We start from the raw sequence: 14,706 nt of genomic DNA on the forward strand, positions 1-14,706 counted from the left end.
AAACGGTAGCGTTTTTATCCACACGCTCCGAAAACGCTGTGTTTCCGCCCAGTAACACCCATTTCCTGTCAATCACACTACGTTCGCCAGAGCGAAGAAAAAGCCGTGAGTAAAAATACTATCTTCATTGTAAAATTACTTGGCGCAGTCGCAGTGCGAATATTGCGCATGCGTACTAAGCGGAATTTCACTGCGATGCGAAGAAAATTACCGAGCGATCAACTCGGAATGAGGGCCAATATACTGGAAATTTTTTTTTAACACTGGGGCAGATCCCATGGATGTATATGGACAGACCACCCCATGTCAGATACATCACCAGACAACAGACAGAGCTCCCCTGGACTGATACTGATACATAGGACACACTAGGACACATCAGCTTCTGAATGTGCACACAGTAAACTGTTTCGTTGTTTGTTTGTTTTTTAACACTGGGGCAGAGCCCCTGGATGTATATGGGTTATGGACAGACCCCCCCTTGACGGATACACCAGTTAATGACAGACAGAGCACCCCTGGACTGATACACCAGCCCTACAGAAGCCAGCAGCCCTTACGCCCATGCCCCACACCACACACATCCATTCAGTACACTCTACATAGCCGGAGTGAAAATGGTGCCTATCACCGGGACCTTTATAGAATCCAAAACCCAGTGAGAACCCGACAGTGGGATGATGATGTTTTGCCTCGTTTTGGGATCTGAGTCTGGCGGGAAAACCCGAGCTGGACTCAGATTCGGAAATTCAGGTGGCTCCATTTCCAGAGAACCGGACCCGCTCATCTCTACTCCTTACTCAATGCTATGTTCACATTCACTCCCAGTACATGTTGGCGAAGCTCTACATCCTTAGGTACATTACTCCCCGACTGGTGGGAATGCCTCCGTCTATCAAATGTTTTGGTCAGACGCCATTATAGTTTCCCAGGAAATACTGAATACAACAGTACCCACGGACCTTGCTTACTGGCTACTGAGCTACTCCCTGATACCTGTGACTACATATAAATAGTCACTGCTTTGACATCTTTGCAATTCTGTGCGCTTAGTTATCTTTCCCCATCTCCTACACGCAAGGATTGGTTTTTAAAGTTTGATCATCTGACTTTACCAGTACATGGTTTCCCTAGTTAGAATACATAAATCCTCTGCTGCTTATAAAACTTTAATGTCCGCAACTCCATCTAATTAGTAACTTCAGTTCAGCTACACTATTTACCTTGATGGTTCTCTTTAACCCTGTCTTACTCTCTCTTTTTCTCCCCGTTTTTCCTTTTCTCAACTCCTGTTGTATTCTCTTCAACTGGTTCTCTCTGAACCTTTGTCTTCTAAATTAAATCATCTGACAATTAATTATACTGGTGATGTGTTTGCCTCATTTCATTAATCTTCCCCTTGTAACTGATTGCTACTGTTTATCTTTGTCAAGATTTATGTTTTGATGTGAGTTGTTTGTACTGACTGTAAGCGGTACTCTATTAATATTGCTTACTTAATAAAAAAAGATTATACAAAATAAATAAATAAAATTAATTAATAATAACAATATTAATTATAACAACATCAACAACAACATAGCAGTCTCTAAACCCAGTCAGAAGTAGCTAATAATCACATAGGGACTGAAGCACAGTTAGAGATATCTGGTGCAAATCATGAATTCACAGGTCCAGCAAGGCTTTAGCTGAGGTTAGAACAATACTGTTTGGCATTTAGTGATAGCTACTGTACAGTACATTACTGATCAGGTCTAGCGATAGCAAGTGTTAGTAAGGAGCTTCTGGGTTACTGTTCTGCTTTGGATTTAAATAACATATTCTAGAACATAATTTCGTTGTCCACACACCCCACCTTAGGTGCTATTCTTTTCAAATGGGAGCTCTGCAGCCATACATTAGTGACTGATCTACATTACAAAACTAATACTTGTATCTGTTTATTATTTATTTTTTTATTTACCATCTACCTATTATATTCTTTTACAGATCTGTGTTGTAAGCTCTAGTGATTGCAACATTCTCACCTTCTGTTTCATTGTATAGTTTTGTATTGTTATATCATATTTTATAGAATATTTTCAAACTTTATATCCTGATTATATTGTTATGAGGACTATTAATTGGTGATGCTACTAATTTTATTATTATTATTATTATTATTATTATTACTTAATAGAGAATTTTTAGCCACTGTTATATTGATAGTCTCATGAACTACTGTATATGGAAAACTGAAACAAAGAATTCAGACAGGGCAGTAACTAGTTGTGAGCGAGGTGTGCACCAACAGTAACTGCATGTGTCTTGCAATGTGTCTGTACCAGCACTGTGTAGCCAGTAGCACTAATACAGACGCTCTGGGCAGGCACCCCAAGCCTGTACTCTGCTTCCCAGAGCTGGTGGCCCCACCCCAAGGGGTGGTCTTCAGTATGCCGAATGTCGGGATCCCGGCGCACAGTATACCGGCGCCAGAATCCCGACACCCGGCATACCGACAGCTATTCTCCCTCGTTGGGGTCCACGACCCCCTGGAGGGAGAATAAAATAGTGTGGCGCGCGTAGGTGCCCGCAGCGTGGCGAGCGCAGCAAGCCCGCAAGGGGCTCCTTTGCGCTCGCCACGCTGTCGGTATGCCGGCGGTCGGGCTCCCGGCGCCGGTATGCTGGTCGCCGGGAGCCCGAGCACCGGCATACCGCACTACACCCCACCCCAAGGTATGATGTCATGAGGAGGGGGCCGGCAGAGGGTGCACTGCTGGCCTGTTACTATGCCAAATTCAGATACAGCAATACAATTGCAATATCATTTATATTCAGACATAATATGCTGGTGTCATTTTTCAAGTCTGTAAATTGTCTCTTACAGATTATGCACCAGAATGAAAAGAAAATATGTTATTACTCCCTCCTAATAATGACAAAACAAAATAAACTTTAACTTCTTTCTCTTCCCAAGTAAAACATTTGGCCCAATTTAGGGATTGTTTCATATCTTTAAAAAAATTATCTGTACCACAATATGAGTCTTAACGCTTTGCAATTACTTGTACCCCTGACTACAACAATAGCTTTTCCTCATTCATTTGCGGTACTATTATTCATTTTTTACCAGGTATTTATATAGTGCACACATATTCCGCAGAACTTTACAGAGAATATTTTGCCATTCACATCTGTCCCTGAACCAGTGGAGCTTGCAATCTATATTCCCTATTACATGTACACGCACACACTTATTTATTTATTTATTAATAGTTTCTTATATAGCGCAGCAAATTCCGTTGCGCTTCACAATGATACAACAAAACTGGGTAATAAACAAACAAACAAACAAACAAACAAACAGTCAGAGGTAGGAAGGCCCTGCTCGCAAGCTAACAATCTATAGGGAAAAAGGCATTGATACATAAGGAAAGGCATTATCTATTGCATATTTGTCCACTGGATTGCAAAGGTTCTAGGTGGGTTGCATGATATTACATCACAGCAATGATGAACCCTGGTCAGAAAGTAGAGAAAGTGAAGAAAGAGAAAATATGTGGAGGATATGTGCGGACTGTACAGTGGGGATATAATCGGATAGCAAAGCTTATGAAGGTTGAGTGAGCGGTTCTGGAATGTGATAAGCTAGCCTGAAGAGGTGAGTTTTCAGGGAACGCTTGAAGGTTTGGAGACTAGGGGAGAGTCTTATTGTGCGTGGTAGGGCATTCCGCAGAGTGAGTGCAGCCCGAAGGAAGTCCTGCAATCGTGCATGGGAGCAAGTAATGAGTGTGGATGAGAGACATAGATCTTGTGAAGATCAGAGAGTTTGGGTTGGGAGATATTTTGAAATGAGCGAAGAGATGTACATTGGTGTAGTACATCACTTTCACTCTAGGGGTAATTTTCTTGGGAGATAATTAGCCTAAGAGTATATTTTTGGATTGTGGGGGAAAACCTGAGTACCCGGAGGAAACCCATGCAAGCATAGGAAGAATATACAAACTCTACACAGTTAGGGCCATGATAGGAATCATACACATGACCTCAGGGCTGTGAGGCAATAATGCTAGCAATTACACTGTTCTTGCTGTTCAATACACAGCACAATGCACATTGGTTTTCTACCACACACATGAAGGTCCACACCCACTCTCCACTCTCAAAGTAGAAGTTCACCTAGATTTACAGTGGAGTGAAAATCTGAAGAGGGGCACATTGAAAAAGTAGCAGAAGTCACTAATACCCCTTTCACATAGCAAAAATAACCAGGTATCGACCCGGCAACACGGGTCACTGTGTGATGTGAAAGGGGCCTTGGAGAATTCCCGGGTTGCCTGACTCAGTAATTCAACCCGGGTTATAAGAAGGGTTATTCCCTGGTTGAATACCGGGTCAGTGGCAGTGCAAACGGGTTCCTGGATCGATGCAACCCGGGACCCATTTACTACATAGGGAGAGGCGGTGCAGAGATGAGCTCATCTCCCAGCGCTGTCTCCGCCCCCATTGCTGGCTCCACCCCCTGCCGCTTGGCAACTGGCTTGGCATATTGCCAGGTCAGGAAGCAAGCTCTTAGGGCTGAAACACATGCGGCGGCTTTTGCCGGACGGGAAAAAGGCGGATGGCTTTTTCCCGTGTCGGTATTGTAATTAAAAGTGTGATGGGTAGGGTCCTTTCACACTGCACGGCCCCGGCCCGGCTGCCGGGTTGCAGCTGGAAATATCCACTGTAAGGTCCGGCTGCCGTGCCGGGGCCGTGCCGTTTTTGACGGCAGTGGACCGTGTGTGTGAAGGGGAGCTTTCACACAAAGGTTTTTTTTCAAGCCGTGTCTGCTGCTGCGCATGCGCACAGCATTACACACAGCTCAAAGCCATTGTGTGTGAAAGACCCTGCCGGACGGCAAAAAGCCGGACAAACTTTGTCCGGCTTTTTGCCATCCAGGGAAAACCGGCTAGTGTGTTACAGCCCTCAGGCTCCAATGCCTGATCCCACCCGGGAAGGACCCATTTCCAATTCCCGGGTGGGTTCAGCATTGGAGATGTGAAAGGAGCTCAGTGAGCCTGGAAGTTGTTAAACCATGAAGCTATGACAGATCATTTGATGGTAAGGTATATTTAAGAGTTAATTTAGGTAAAAAGTTGAATACTGATTGGGCATGCTTCCCCCAATTGTGTTATAATGTTATTTCATATTTGCATTGCCTAATTGACACTAATAAATGTCCCTCCTTTGACAGTTTGCTGTACAATAAAAGATGACCTTCTCACCAAAAGTTGTATCTCCTATCTTTATTAATGTTATGAACAATGTTTAATAAGTTGCATTTTAATAAAGTATGACAAGAGGTACAATATTGCATGCACTGTTAAAGTGTTTTTATATCACATTAAAAGACCAAGTTGCTAACACTGTAGAACTGCTCTAGAACCACTAATTTTAGATCAACCACTTTCATTAAGTAAAACGTAATAAAGCATATCTTAATACAAAAAATACGTTGTTTTTTTTAAGATTTCATATGTACAGTATATTGGCACATGGTGTACACAAGTTCATGGGAAAAAGTGAGGAAAAATTAGGAAACATGTCATGAATGTTTAAAAAGAAACAAAATATATTGCACATTAAACATTTGAGGTTTGGAGCACCGACTGCGTAAATTAAACAATAAAGATTTCTGACAAACAGCAGCAAATGTGCTTTGAACTAAAAAGACCAGAAGTTTTCTGCACACCATCAGTCAGCAGAGACTTGCATATATAACGTTTACTTTTTTTGTTAATTTCTTTTTTTTTTTGTCAGTTTAAATTTGGGGCAGACAGAAGGTGGACAGTGTCCTGTTCATGAGAGCTTACAATCTAGCATTATTGTTGGAAAACTGGATATGCATTAAATGTCAGAAATAGTATGAAAAGGAAACAGGATAGATATTGACTATATCTGTGGGATGTGTTATTTGCTGTTTGAGATGTGCATGGATATTAGTGTTTTGGTTTTGCCAAAATCACCCTCAGTGTTTTGTTTTTGTTTTTCGGTTTTGGCAAACACACCCTCAAGTGTTTTGGCTCTGATCTGGTTTTGGATTTCTTGAAAATTTATAAACACAGCTAAAATCATGTACTATGGAGATATTTTTGTATCTATCAACATCAATAATATTAGTTTCCAGTAATTTCCAGTCAATTTTGACCACCTCACAGTTCACAATATTGTTCACTAATGTTGGTCAAAGACTGCAGTGAGCTGACTGATTAAATAAAGTGACAGAGCAGTGGTACAGCACATAGCAGTTACTTTAAAAGAACATAGCAGCACATCTATGAAAAATTGCAGCACAGTGAACCAAAATATAAAAAAAACAAGCATTCTATCATATTTGATATCTAATTTGTAATGCAATTGCAATCTGATCATGCAACAAATCACAGGCTTCAGGAGTCAGGACAATACAAGAGATTCAAATGGCCTTGTGAGAGCAAGAATCTGTAAACAATTGTCCCAAAACATAGAGCCCATAATGAAAAGTGATGCACAGTGGAATTGTCCCTGGACACTCGCACCTACCCTTATGTTGCACATTTTGACATACCAAGCACTTTAGCAGCAGAAACTACCACTTTTGTGGCTGAAGTACTTAGTTAGTTTGGGCCCCAACAAAAGACCACATCAGTGTTGTTATTCATAGTCACATTTGGAATGTCAGTCTCATCGTCATCCTCATCATCACTCTACTCACTGTTGTTAACATCATCGTCATCATCATCACACAATATTAGCTCATCCCCACTGGAACCCACCATTACAGAAGAAGTTATTGTTTGTTGTAATTGGCAACACAGGTCTTCCTTGTAGAATTTGTATTTAATTTTAATGAACATCAGTTTTTCCACATTTTCTGGAAGTAGAATTCCATGCTAAAAGTTGACAACATTCCTGGCTGAGCTTAAAACTCTGTCCGAATACATACCGGAGGGCAGGCAGCTAAAGTATTCTAAAGGAAGTTTGTACAGTGGGCTCCAAATTGCTTTTTTTCCTTCCAGTATTCAAAGGGACTGTGTGACATGGTAATTTGTACATTGTCATTAAAATAATCCTCCACCATCCTATTTATGCTTGGTGCATCAGATAGAGGGCTTAATAATTATAGCCAATTTTTTTAATCCTGACCAGATGTCATAATGTTGTTTCACTGGGTGTGCTGTGTTTACTCATCATCATCATCATCATCATCATCATCATCACCATTGTGTCTCTTAGAAAAGGTCAGGTTTTTTCCTGGCAGCATCAATTGCAGCAGAAGAAGATGAAGCAAGAGACATTATTGTGTTTTGTGCCACCTGAGCTGACATCTTGCTCACAAGGAGCTTTTTGCATATCTTATGATCTGGGTAATAGAAACATAGATTTTGATGACAGAGAAGAACCACTTAACTCATTTAGTCTGCCCATAAAATTTGGAAAGAAAGATGGGTCATTTGCAATATATGTGCCCTGGTGAAGTGAAAAAAGAACTTGATCTAGTAGTCCAACATACTTATTTGAATCATTTCATTTCATCTCTTCCTTCACCTTCTTTAGCTGCTTTTCCAGTAGTTTAATTAAGGGACTCACCTGATTCAGGCTGGCAGTGTCTGAACTCACTTCAGTGGTTACAATTTCAACTAATTTCAGGGGCCTAATTCAGACCAGTATGCTGTTCAAGTCACACGCAGGATACGTTCGTAAATGTGTAAATGCATTGCACGCGTGCGAAAGGACAGGCAAATCTGTCCTCTATGCAGGAGTGCACAAAAATGTGCAACAGTGCACAAAAGAGGTGTTTACTATTTTGGATCGCATAGGTGCAATGCTTTCGCAAGGATGCGAAGTGCATCCACTGCAATATAGAGTTGATAGTACAGATGGAGTCATCCTCATCTATCCCTTTAATAGGATTAATTGAGCCAGGGCAGTCGGACTTAGGGGGGTCATTCCGATCCGTTCGCGCACACCAGTTCTTCGCTGAGGTGTGAACAAGTCGGAAATGCACATGCACGGCGGTCGCTTTGTGCACGCGCGTCGTTGACTGGCAACGACACCACCAACGACAAATGTGATCGCAGCGGCGATCGCAAGAAGATGGCCTGGCGGGAGGTGTTCCGGGGCGGATAGTTACCGTTTCCAGACATTTTCGAGGAGTGGTAAGAGAAACGCAGGCATGTCCAGGAGAACGGAGGGCGGATGTCTGACGTCACAGCCGGGACCTTCATCGCTGGATCCGTTGCACTGGGTAAGTAGCTGCAGGGCTGGTCTTGTTTTGAGTGAAACTTTTTCTGCACAAGCGAACGCAGCCCTGCTATGCTAAAATACACTCCCCCATAGGTGGAGATTAGTTGATCGCACCAGCAGCAAAAAGTTGCTTGGTGCGATCAACTCGGAATGACCCCCTTAATCCCCTGCTGCAATGAGTTAGGTGGTCATTCCGAGTTGTTCGCTTGCTAGCAGTTTTTAGCAGCCATGCAAACACTATGCCGCCTCCCACTGGGAGTGTATTTTAGCTTAGCAGAAGTGCGAACGAAAGGATCGCAGAGCAGCTTCAAAATAATTTTGTTCTGTTTCAGAGTAGCTTCAGACCTACTCAGCGCTTGCGATCACTTCAGACTATTTAGTTCCTGTTTTGACATCACAAACACGCCCTGCCTTCGGGCAGCCACGCCTGCGTTTTTTCGAACACTCCCTGAAAACGGTCAGTTGACACCCAGAAACGCCCTCTCCCTGTCAATCACTCTGCGGCCAGTAGTGCAACTGAAATACGACGCGCATGCGCATTGCGCCACATACGCATGCGCAGAAGTGCCAATTTTTTTTGCCTGATCGCTACGCAGTGAACGAAAACAGCTAGCGGTCTACTCGGAATGACCCCCTTAATCCCCTGCTGTATTGTTCTCTGTATTGCATATCAGCTGAGAACAATAGATGAAAAGCTTATGCTAATAAGCCTTGGTGCACCTAGGCACAGCAGAGAAGCCTAGTTGAGCGAGGCTCCATCTGTACACGTGCGTTGTAATCGGTAGCTTGCAAATAATCGCACAATGTTTTTTTTTTAATTTACTTTCAGCTAATGAATCAATCACCCTAAGGATTTGTAAGGTGATCGATAAATGAAGTGATCAAAAACTGCTAAATGAAGAATTTGATCAATAACATTCTGCAATTAAGGCAACAAACATACTGTTTGCACACAATATGTTTGTTGTCCTATTTGCATAAGACACTTAATACTATTTTAAAAAACTATATTTTCAAATATGTAGTTTGTTAAAATAGTAATGTGGTTACCCCCCCCCCAAAAAAAAACCCCAAAACAAAACAAAAAACAAACAAACAAACAAACAAACAAACAAACAAACAGCTAAATGAAATGTAGGAAAAAGATAAATAGACACATAAAGAACAACCAGGGGATAGATGATATAGAAAAAAGATAGATAAAAGGTATGATTCTGTAAATAAAAACAAAACACAATATCATAGTTTATAAAGTTTACTTTGTCCGCAAAATTTTCATAAACATTAAAATAAAAGTTCTTTCCAGAAATTAAAACAACAATAATAAATATTGAACATTTCCCAGCAGGCCAGGACGTTGGCCGGCATGGCTAGGAGCTCCCTCCTGATGGCCTGTTCTCGATCTCCAACGTTAGGATCTGTAATATAAGTGGTGAAGAATGTGAAAAAGAAAAATTAAAATCAGAAAAACTTATTCTGAAAAACATAATCAGTACAATCCAATAGAATGCCACTGCAAAGCTGATTATGCTCTTCACATATGCTACTGATTAATAACTTTGAAAATATAACATTCACATATTAAAACAATTATTAGCATACATATTTGTATTCTAAAATATATTGCTCCCCTTATATACTAAAAATACCAAAATGCCATCTACATTATGCATCTATCATGTTAACGTTTCACTACTTCACAGCCTGCTGCCGTGCAGTCGTGATTCACTTCTTACTGCAAGATGCCCTTCTCGTCTTCCAGCTACGGGACCTCTTTGGATCAGGAACCTCTCCTGGACCCTTGACACTGCGATTCGGCCTGGGAGTCCAGACGAGCTAAAGGAAGAGAAGTACTAGTCACCGCATATCAATTCTCTCTGCGACGCGGAAAGAAGGACACAATGGGGGTGGCAGCAACCTTCACCGGTTAGGTGAATGTCATCACTGGCCCTAGGGCCTCAGCTACCCAATCATTACCTATTGGTACTTGCGCACCAGGTGAAGGCAAGCCTCACTCGGCCTAGCGAGGTCTCGCGAACCGGCACCCAACACAGACCAAGACACACAGGGGGGGGAATACACAGCCGCTCTTGTCACCTTGCCTGTTGCAGGTCTCTGCTTCTGGAGAGAAAATGACAGCAGCCTCCCTATGAACTATTAAATAGGCAAACAACTAACCTGGCCTATTTTACTACAAACTCTAAACAACAAATATAACTTAGGTAAACTGCTACACCTGTCTCCAACTAACAGAACATATACATACAAGGCGACAACAGTAATGATGTATAACAAAGTGTGAGTTACCTTTGTATCTGGATCGGTGAATGGTCTGGCCACTTCGTTCCGACTAATAAACGCCTACACAAACTAACTGTTGTTGACAGCCATCCACTTCAGGTTCACGGGATAGGCGGATGTATGGTGCGGGACCGACTCTCCACAGCCTCCCCAATCCCAAACTGAGTACAGAGGTGAGGGCTAGCCAGCCCTTCACACCCAACGAGCATCAGGCCTCGAGCAAGCTGCCTCAGAGCCCACTTGATGCGGGGACCCAGCCAGAGAGGGGTCTGTACTGTATGGGCTTTCCCACTGGTGAGGGTAGGACCCTGCTATACACTCATAGGCCTAGTACCCTCTGTTGGAGGCTCAGGCCTAATGCCTGTGATCACCCACGGGCCTAGTGCCCGCCTACCTGCACAACAGTGGTCTTGGCCTAATGCCAAGATCACTACCAGAAACTGATTTCTCCTAGCTGATCCGCAGGCCTAGTGCCTGTATTGCAAAACAGGCCTAGTGCCTGCCTAACAAAAGAGAAGTAATCTTGGCCTAATGCCAAGATTACTGTATAAATGATGGTGGCCCACTACTCCTAACTACCCCTTAGGCCTAGAGCCTGTATTGCGTCACAGGCCTAGTGCCTGCCTAACAAAAGAAATGTAATCTTGGCCTAGTGCCAAGATTACTGTATAAATGATGGTGGCCCACTACTCCTAAGTACCCCTCAGGCCTAGAACCTGTATTGCATCATAGGCCTAATGCCTGAACACCCGGTGGTCTAAGCGGACTTAAAGTATGGTCGTGAGGGCCCAGGGCCGCCTATCCAGATCGATGGGAGAGGCTGCAGTGGGAAGCTTTGTCAGCTCTTTTGTTACCCACACACTGCAGCACTCTCCGCCGGTCTTCCGCTGCCGGATCCCGGATTCCGCCTCTTCTGTCTTCTCGGCCGCCGCCTCTTCTTCTTTCTTCTGCTGCCGGATCTTCTCTCGCCGCCTCCGCCACAGCGTCGTCTGCCGCCGCTGGATCTTCCTCCTATTCTGGAGCTCTTCACGGCTCCGACGCTCGACCGAGCTCCGCCGCCGCTCAGCGCCTAATATAAGACATTGGGAGGAGGCGGAGCTATGACGCGGCGGGCTTTCATTGGTCCACCGCGACGAGCGCCAATTGGCTCACCGCGGTGGCTTCCTATTGGACGCCAATCTGCGGGCCTGGATTGGCTCGCGGTTGGGGCCAGGTTTGAATTCCTGGGGGATGACTGGAGGAACCTGAATTCTTTCGGATCCAAGCTCTCCCATAGCCACGCCCCATCGCCGTCCCTCCGCCTTCTGCACACCGTCAGTGGGACCAGCCGCCCACCTCAAATATGTGTACAAGTAGAAGTTGGCCAAATTAATGTAGAGTGTGATATTTGTGACTGCTTTATGTATACAATTGCAACAAAAGCAAAAAATTGGAATAAAATGTAATAATGTTTTGTTTTTTCACCTTTCCCCTAACCACAAAAACATCTGTAGTTGGGCTGACTTCAAGTCCCGGCTGAATTTGAAAAAGTCTGCGCAGTGGAAAGCTTTGAGGGCAACAGGGGGAGGGACATTCCCTAAGACTTTTGAATTTACGGACTTGGAGGAGCAAGCTATGGTCTGTGTGTCATATGAGGTGGCAGCTGTGTCTGAAATGGACACCGACACACCTGCCCTTGAATGTCCACATGCCTTGGAAGGTAAATGTTTTTTTTTTTTTTTAAGACTTTATAAACTTTAAAAATGTGGGTTACTAATGTTTTTTGTTTTTACCTTTGTCTCCATTTCCACTCACAGCACAGGAGGTGCAGCTCACTGAGGTTGAGGAGGGGGGAAGCAATGACAGCTCCAGTGCTGGGCCAGCAAGCCCACCATCCCTGCACCATACTGGCACACTCCCCCAACCCAGTCTCCTGGAGCTACTTGGCCAAATTATCAGCCATGGAAGAATTAACACGGATTTCCATGACCAGATGCTCCGGGAGGCATGTGTGACATCTCCTCCTCTGTGGCACAAGGAATGCAGGACATATCCACCACTAATGGCCAAGGCATGCAGACCATCGCTGCCCTCCTTGGTCAGAGTCTCAGGGAGGCTACAACACCTGCCCCATCCCCTAGCCCTGCCCAGGAACAAGATCCCTCTGGGCAGACTTCTTGAAGATCCACGCACAGACCCAACACAGAACAACAACACCTTCAGCTGGGAAAAAAAAGGGCAAAACATTGATTTCTCTCCAGATGCGGTCCTTGTTTCCAGCGCCCATGTTGTGTTTCCAAAAATGTATTTACTCAATGGTTTGTGGTACAAGAATGTCCAACTCCTTCATGCCGAGGGGTTTTGCGCCTTCTCTTTTTTTCCCTGCCGATGCATTAGCCTGTGAAATTGTCCCGCCCTACCTCTTAAGTTTGTGGTGCTGATTGTTGTGTTTGGGAATTGGGCCCAGAAATTTCCTCATTTTGCCCCACATCTTTCTCAGCAGGGTACTGAGACTAGAGATGAGCGGGTTCGGTTCCTCGGAATCCGAACCCCCCCGAACTTCACCCATTTTACACGGGTCCGAGGCATACTCGGATTCTCCCGTATGGCTCGGTTAACCCGAGCGCGCCCGAACGTCATCATCCCGCTGTCGGATTCTCGCGAGATTCGGATTCTATATAAGGAGCCGTGTGTCGCCGCCATTTTTCACTCGTGCATTGTAAATGATAGTGAGAGGACGTGGCTGGCGTCCTCTCACTTTGTTTCAGGGGGCTGCATATCTTTATTCTGGGGACCAGCAGTATTATAGGAGGAGTGTCACAACTGAGGGCTGGAGACCGTGACTGGGAGCCTCAGTTGTAGGGGTTGACGGGTACCTGAATATTGGAGGAGCGATGGGAATCCTGGACATGCGTAAAGACAGTAGCAAGGATGCCCGAAGGCGTGACCACGACAACTGGAAATATCTTTCAGTGATTTTATTAAATGAAAGTCATAAAACGTGCAAAACAATAGAAAGTCACAAGTGGAAATTTAGGTGTGCAACTGGTTAATACCAGTAGCCTGGAATGTAGAGAAAAGTTCTGTAAACTGTAAATGAAGCTAGGGTTCGCTGGAAAACTGTAGTTGTTGAAGAGTGGCTGCTGGAAAGCCGGAATACAGACACAGGTGAGTAAGGTGATGTTGTAGAGGGTTAATCACAGAGGTGTCGTGTTACACCACAGAGTGTAACACAGAGGAGTCAGGCTTGAATGCAGGAGAGTTCACTGAAGAATCTGTAGAAGACTGCACACAGGAACCACTGGAGACAAATGAAGCACTGACATCTATCTGGCCCAGACACAGGATACTTATACCTGCAGCTATGCAGGCATTGGCTGGGCAATTATGCAGATTTCAGAGCCAGTAGATTGGAGGAGCTGGAACATGTGATTGCATCCAACATGGCTGTGCCCATGCTGGAAGTAAGATGGAAAACCTGGTTTGGAACACAATGTAGAAACATAGTAGTAATGGCGGCTCCGGCCGCAGAGGACAGGAGACGCCAAACAACAAGTGCATGCTGAGACACGTGGAAGGCAGCGGAGGCCGCGGAGGGCGTACAACCAGAAGGGAGATAGTGTCTCAGTACTCGGATCGTGACAGTACCCCCCCTTTTAGGAGTGGCCCCAGGACACTTCTTAAGTTTTCCTGGCCATCTGGAATGGAACTTCTGGATGAAGACTTGTGCCAACTTGGAAGTGGGGAATCCATGACAGAATCCATCGAGGAATGAACCCACGGACGATGAGGAACAGACAAGGAAACCAGTTGCCTAGTGGGTGACTGGCGGGATACTTTGTGGTGGGCAGATTTTGGGCAGGAGGCCACAAATTCAGCAAAGTCCTTTTTTAGGGTCGGCCACCAGTTTGACCTGGAAACGACTTTTAAGGTCTTGCGTATGCCCGTGTGTCCGGCAAAGCGAGAGGAATGTGCCCGATGCAAGAGCTTCCTCCTGAAAGCCGGCTTCACGAAATTTTTCCCTGGCGGGGGCATAGAGTCCATCCTCACTGCGGAGAACGCCACTGGATCAACAATACAATGCTTGACTGTAGACTCAGACTCATTTTCTTGCTCCCGGGAGCGGGAACGGGCATCAGCCTTGTGATTCGGTGACCCTGGACAAAACTGTAGTTTGGA

Source organism: Pseudophryne corroboree, chromosome 10 (genome assembly GCF_028390025.1).
Source record: "Pseudophryne corroboree isolate aPseCor3 chromosome 10, aPseCor3.hap2, whole genome shotgun sequence".
NCBI classification, from domain to species: Eukaryota; Metazoa; Chordata; class Amphibia; order Anura; family Myobatrachidae; genus Pseudophryne; species Pseudophryne corroboree.